Source organism: Stegostoma tigrinum, chromosome 20, assembly GCF_030684315.1.
Source record: "Stegostoma tigrinum isolate sSteTig4 chromosome 20, sSteTig4.hap1, whole genome shotgun sequence".
Taxonomy (NCBI): Eukaryota; Metazoa; Chordata; class Chondrichthyes; order Orectolobiformes; family Stegostomatidae; genus Stegostoma; species Stegostoma tigrinum.
In genome coordinates this window covers 30,018,184-30,024,183 of record NC_081373.1, presented here as the reverse complement: position 1 = coordinate 30,024,183, position 6,000 = coordinate 30,018,184, and the positions used below count along the sequence as shown (strand labels likewise).

The 6,000-nt window shown below is 45.2% G+C and overlaps 1 protein-coding gene across 6 annotated transcripts in view; it reads left to right on the top strand.

Moving 5' to 3' along the window:
* The first annotated feature begins 2,251 nt into the window (after positions 1 to 2,251).
* The window catches only part of chst15 (carbohydrate (N-acetylgalactosamine 4-sulfate 6-O) sulfotransferase 15), an 85,502-nt gene continuing 81,753 nt past the window's right edge, over positions 2,252 to 6,000 (top strand). For 3 of the 6 annotated variants that reach the window (XM_048551372.2, XM_048551370.2, XM_048551371.2), the window contains exon 1: positions 2,256 to 2,842. The gene's annotated coding sequence lies outside the window, so the exon portion shown is untranslated. Of the gene's footprint in view, positions 2,843 to 6,000 lie in introns of all 6 variants that reach the window. The other 3 variants (XM_048551375.2, XM_048551373.2, XR_007249574.2) reach the window with 2 other exon arrangements.

Here is a 6,000-nt window from a genome sequence, read left to right as displayed (position 1 = left end):
GCGGCTTGGGGTGGGAGGAAGGGATGGGTGAGAGGAAGAACTGGTTAGGGAGGCAGAGACAGGTTGGACTGGTTTTGGGATGCAGTGGGTGGGGGGGAAGAGCTGGGCTGGTTGTGTGGTGCAGTGGGGGGAGGGGACGAACTGGGCTGGTTTAGGGATGCAGTAGGGGAAGGGGAGATCAGTCCCTCTTCCGCACCTACACAGACCCCAAACCCCACCTCTTCCTCCGGTACATTGATGACTGTATCGGCGCCGCCTCTTGCTCCCCAGAGGAGCTCGAACAGTTCATCCACTTCACCAACACCTTCCACCCCAACCTTCAGTTCACCTGGGCCATCTCCAGCACATCCCTCACCTTCCTGGACCTCTCAGTCTCCATCTCAGGCAACCAGCTTGTAACTGATGTCCATTTCAAGCCCACCGACTCCCACAGCTACCTAGAATACACCTCCTCCCACCCACCCTCCTGCAAAAATTCCATCCCCTATTCCCAATTCCTCCACCTCCGCCGCATCTGCTCCCACGATAAGACATTCCACTCCCGCACATCCCAGATGTCCCAGTTCTTTAAGGACCGCAACTTTCCCCCAACAGTGATCGAGAACACCCTTGACCGCGTCTCCCGTATTTCCCGCAACACATCCCTCACACCCCGCCCCCGCCACAACCGCCCAAAGAGGATCCCCCTCATTCTCACACACCACCCTACCAACCTCCGGATACAACGCATCATCCTCCGACACTTCCGCCATTTACAATCCGACCCCACCACCCAAGACATTTTTCCAGCCCCACCCCTGTCTGCTTTCCGGAGAGACTACTCTCTCCGTGACTCCCTTGTTCGCTCCACACTCCCCTCCAACCCCACCACACCCGGCACCTTCCCCTGCAACCGCAGGAAATGCTACACTTGCCCCCACACCTCCTCCCTCACCCCTATCCCAGGCCCCAAGATGACATTCCACATTAAGCAGAGGTTCACCTGCACATCTGCCAATGTGGTATACTGCATCCACTGTACCCGGTGCGGCTTCCTCTACATTGGGGAAACCAAGCGGAGGCTTGGGGACCGCTTTGCAGAACACCTCCGCTCAGTTCGCAACAAACAACTGCACCTCCCAGTCGCAAACCATTTCCACTCCCCCTCCCATTCTCTAGATGACATGTCCATCATGGGCCTCCTGCACTGCCACAATGATGCCATTCCCTACTGCATCCCTAAACCAGCCCAGTTCGTCCCCTCCCCCCACTGCACCACACAACCAGCCCAGCTCTTCCCCCCCACCCACTGCATCCCAAAACCAGTCCAACCTGTCTCTGCCTCCCTAACCGGTTCTTCCTCCCACCCCAATCCGCACCGCCATCTACCTACTAACCTCATCCCACATCCTTGACCTGTCCGTCTTCCCTGGACTGACCTATCCCTTCCCTACCTCCCCACCTATACTCTCTCCACCTATCTTCTTTACTCTCCATCTTCGGTCCGCCTCCCCCTCTCTCCCTATTTATTCCAGTTCCCTCTCCCCATCCCCCTCTCTGATGAAGGGTCTGGGCCCGAAACGTCAGCTTTTGTGCTCCTGAGATGCTGCTTGGCCTGCTGTGTTCATCCAGCCTCACATTTTATTATCTTGGAATTCTCCAGCATCTGCAGTTCCCATTATCTCTCATACAGCATGGTAACATGTTTGGTCTAAATTGTCCAAGCTGACTGGGTATCTTAAACTGATCGAGTCCCATTTTCCAGCATTTGGCCCATGTCCCTCTCAACCCTTTATACTCATGCACCCATCCAGATGCCTTGTAAATGTTGCAATTGTATCCAGCATCACCATCTCCTCAGGCAGTTTGCTCCATCCATGTACCACCTGCTGCTGCTCCTCAGGTCCCCTTTATATCTTTCCCCTCTCACATTAAACCTATGTCTTCCAGTTTCGGTCTCTCCTACCCTGGGAAAAGGACCTTGGCTATTCACCTTAGCTGTACTCATTATTTTATAAACCTCTATAAGGTCATCTCAGCATCTGACACTTCAGGGGGAAAAAAGACCCAACCTCTCCCTATAGCTCAAATTACCCAAACCCTGGTAACATCTTTGTAAATATTTTTCTTGAACCCTTTTAAGTTTAATACTATCTTTCCTACAGCACTGTACTGTGTCTACAACCCAGTGGTATTTGCTGGAGTGTGAGTCAGATGCCTATTGTATAGTTAGTTATTCTGGAGACCTGTGTACTGGTTCTAGTGACGTCTGGAGGATTCTGAGTCCGCCGTAATGATGTCTGAGAGACCGTGATCTGCCTATGATGATGTCTGGGCAACTGCGAGCCAGCTGTAGTGAAGTCTGGGGGACTGGGATTTGACTTTCGTGATGTCTGCAGATCTGAGAGCTGGCTGTAGTATTGTCTGCAGGGCGGAGAGCTGGGTGTGAGGATGTGTGTGAGCAGACGGTGGCGGTGCCTAGGGGACCGGGAGCCGGCTGTAGCTGTTTCTGGGGAATCGGGTTGTCTGCTCCTGCACAGTGGGAGGAGAGTTTGTGATTTGACTGGTTGCTGCTGAGTTTGTCTGTGTGTGTGTGTGTAGCTGGCTTACTGACTCCACAGCGGCCGGATACTCGTGCTCACTGCTTCTCAGCCAGGAGCAGAGGAGAGAATGCCTCACCGCAAGTTAGGACATTAAAAAACCAGAGCGGAAAATCAAGTTAGAGAGAGAAAGAGAAAACGGAGGAATACGAAGAGAACCGGCGACTGAACTGTGTGTTGAGCAGCGATGAGTTATAAAAGCCCGGAGGTGAAGAACGTTAATCAAGAGAGGAGGGAAATGTATTAAAGTAAGAAACAGTTGGGTGAGTGAATGTACCGACTTGAATTGAGTTTTGAAGTTGTTTCTGGAGAGCTGGGAGCCGGCGCTCAAGGGAAAGGGGATGAGACTGAGCCGCTGTCTGGAGGCTGTGAGCCGGTTGTAGCGATGTGTGCTCTCCCCCGCCGCTTTGTGCAACTTCCAATCCCCCCGTCAGCCCAGCCCCGCTGCATTTTGCAGCCGGACCCTCCGAGGAACACACATTCTCTCTCACACACACAACCTGTTTGGCCCTGTCATATAGGAAGGCACATTGTTTAATGCGACCAGTCGACCTACTGGATGTCAGTTTATAAACAGAGAAAAGGGAGAACAGACACAATCCATGTGGAAATAATGAGGAGCGGGTTTTCCTGGCCATCGCCCTCCTTTTGATCTCGATCTACTTTTCATGTTCGTCAAGGTGTTCTGTTATAATGACAAATGTTATCATTCGCCCCTTCAGGCTACATTTTTTCCCACTTGCTATTCCATCGAGCTATGACATTCAAGGGTTTCTGAAAAGTGAGTGCCTGCCTAAGATTACTTCACAAAGCTATGATAGAAGTGTGAAATAAAAGCGATGGCGATAAGACTGAAGATCAGAACTCAACTGATCTATAAACTACTGTAAGAATCCAGTGTAGATTCCCTACACCACCACATTTGCTTCTTTTTCACTTCTTGAAATTCTTTTTAAATATGTGGTTACAGACAGTTTCTTATCCCGTCAAATGGATTGTGTTACTTTTTAGTGTTTATCAAGATTTTGGTCTCATACTATTACTTTGTTTAACATTACAGTTAGTCTACACATTCAAATATTCTTGCCTTGGCTTCAAAATCTTTTTTTTAGTAAAAGTCTTTAAAGTTGATTTGACTGCTATTTTAAATAGCTTGGATATTGTTAAGTTGTACACTTTTTTAAAAAAACATTCACAAGTTTAAATCTTTTAAAGACATTTAAAATGGTTCTTCATTGATGTCTCTGCTACTCAGAACCGTTGGTGTGTTTGACCTTATTTTGATGTTCACTTTCCCATTCAACTCTCCTTTTTTGCATTCCTCTTCCCAAAGCTCATTATCTTTTTGTGAACATATAGTTCATAAGATGTGTGGATGCAAAATACGTGGATGAAAAGTGGACTTTTTTTGTTATACAAAACATGTGATAGATGATTTTAGCTATATTAATAATATTTTATAAGATAACCTCTGTGCCAGTTTTAAAATGCAATCTGGATTAATCATGCTTTAAAAATGAAAGTAACAATAGGAATGGAGCAATTATCTTTTTTATTGTTAGATTTTTAACTTTAGAGGATAATAAAACAATTACTAATACGAGTTGAGTTGATTATTTGGTTCATATGTTGAAGTCTCTTTGGCACTTTACTAACTTTCCATACAAAAATATAATTGTGAAATGATATGGAATTAAGTTATGGAATTTCAATAATTATTTCGAACAGCACACTTTGGGAATTGTATCCCATGGGTAATAAATGATTATCGCCATGACAATAGAGAAACAAAATGAATTGCAGCCTTCTGAGCCTGTCACATTGAGGCCTGTGTTTGCCTGTGTGTAAATGTTGTAGCCCAATAAAATATGGTGGAGGTTTTGTTACGGAAAAATATTACTTCTCATTCTGTCAAAGACTGTTTTTATTTTCTAGTTAGATACCTGGTTCAGCAGTACATTGTGAGCATTTTTTCTGCCTGTTTTCAAATCAAATATTAACAGGAGGAGATTGTGGCGTTAGCAGTAAATGTGAACTTTTGTTAAGTGAATTTTGTGTTCTTCAAGATAGGGGATGTTCAGTGCTGACATTAAAACAGGCTTAGTTTTGAGCACCCAATGTCTCCATCAATCAATCAAGCAACAAGTAGAAAGTTCCCCAGCCTGTGGCTGAAGGAACTGACTAAATGAGGGAACATGAAGTACATACTGGCTCCCAGTTTTATAGGCCTACACTAGTCCAAAAAATTTTAGAAGTTGAATAGAAATGTGGAATTGTATCAATTAGTTATTATAGTTAGTCTGGTTGGCTGTTCTTAGTCAAGATTGATATTTTAAAAATGCGCATGTGTAGTTTATTTTAAGAAAAGGTTTTCTCCCCCTCAATGTGACATACAGATGATCAAAAGATTGTGACAGTATTGTAGGTTCTAGCCTTAAAGGCAGTTGGAACTTCAATCTATTTGCCACAGAGAACATTTGGTGAATTTTAATCATTCTAAGTCATTATCTTGCCGATCCTCCACTGATGAAACACTTACTTGTACTCTGTTGTCGATGGACTTGATGACTTTATTGTTGTCTTATAGCCACGCTTCCTTCTTAAATCCCAACTTCTCCAACTCTCTTGTACTTAGCCTATGTTTACTAATACCTGTTCGATCACTAGCTCAGCATTTCATCATGTATTACATTCAATAGTGTTATGATTTAAACATATTTTGATGGTTTAAGACTGGCTACGATTACCAATCCTCTTGGATTGCTCTAGAATTTCCTGAAATTAATGGCCTGCATACTCCTCCAGGTGTCTAGAAGAAGAATTGTACAATCCCTGCAGCGCAGAAGGAGGCTATTTAGGTCCACCCAGACCCAACCCCTTACGACCTACCCCCTACCCTATCCCATAACCCCGCATTAAACATGGCTAGTCCATCTAACCTACGTTTCCCTGGAAACAATGGGCAATTTAATATGGCCAATCCACACAACCTGCACTTCTTTGGATTCATAAAGATATTTTCTTTTCCCACTTTTGCTCTATGCAGACTCAAAGTAAGACTTTGACGTGTTCTGGATTTGTTTGTGGTTGGAGCATGTATGCTGTAAATGGTATAAACCACACAATGAATGGAGCAGCTTCTGGGATGCAAAGAATTCAGTCAATTCTGGCTGACATTGTTGATGGACAGCTACAAAGAGTCTTGTGCCAGACCTCCAATGGTAGGCATTGTGAGCAAAGCAGCTGGAAGTAGCATAATGTGTGAGGGTACATCCTGGAATACAGTCCAAGAGAGTTAGTAAAACTAGCCTTGCCTTGCACTATCCTGTCTACAAGTGACTTCAACTCTCTGCCCTCCTCTGAGTGCTCTTTTCATCTTTTTTTCGGACTTTTGTGCTTCTTTCCTTGTTTCTCATCCCCA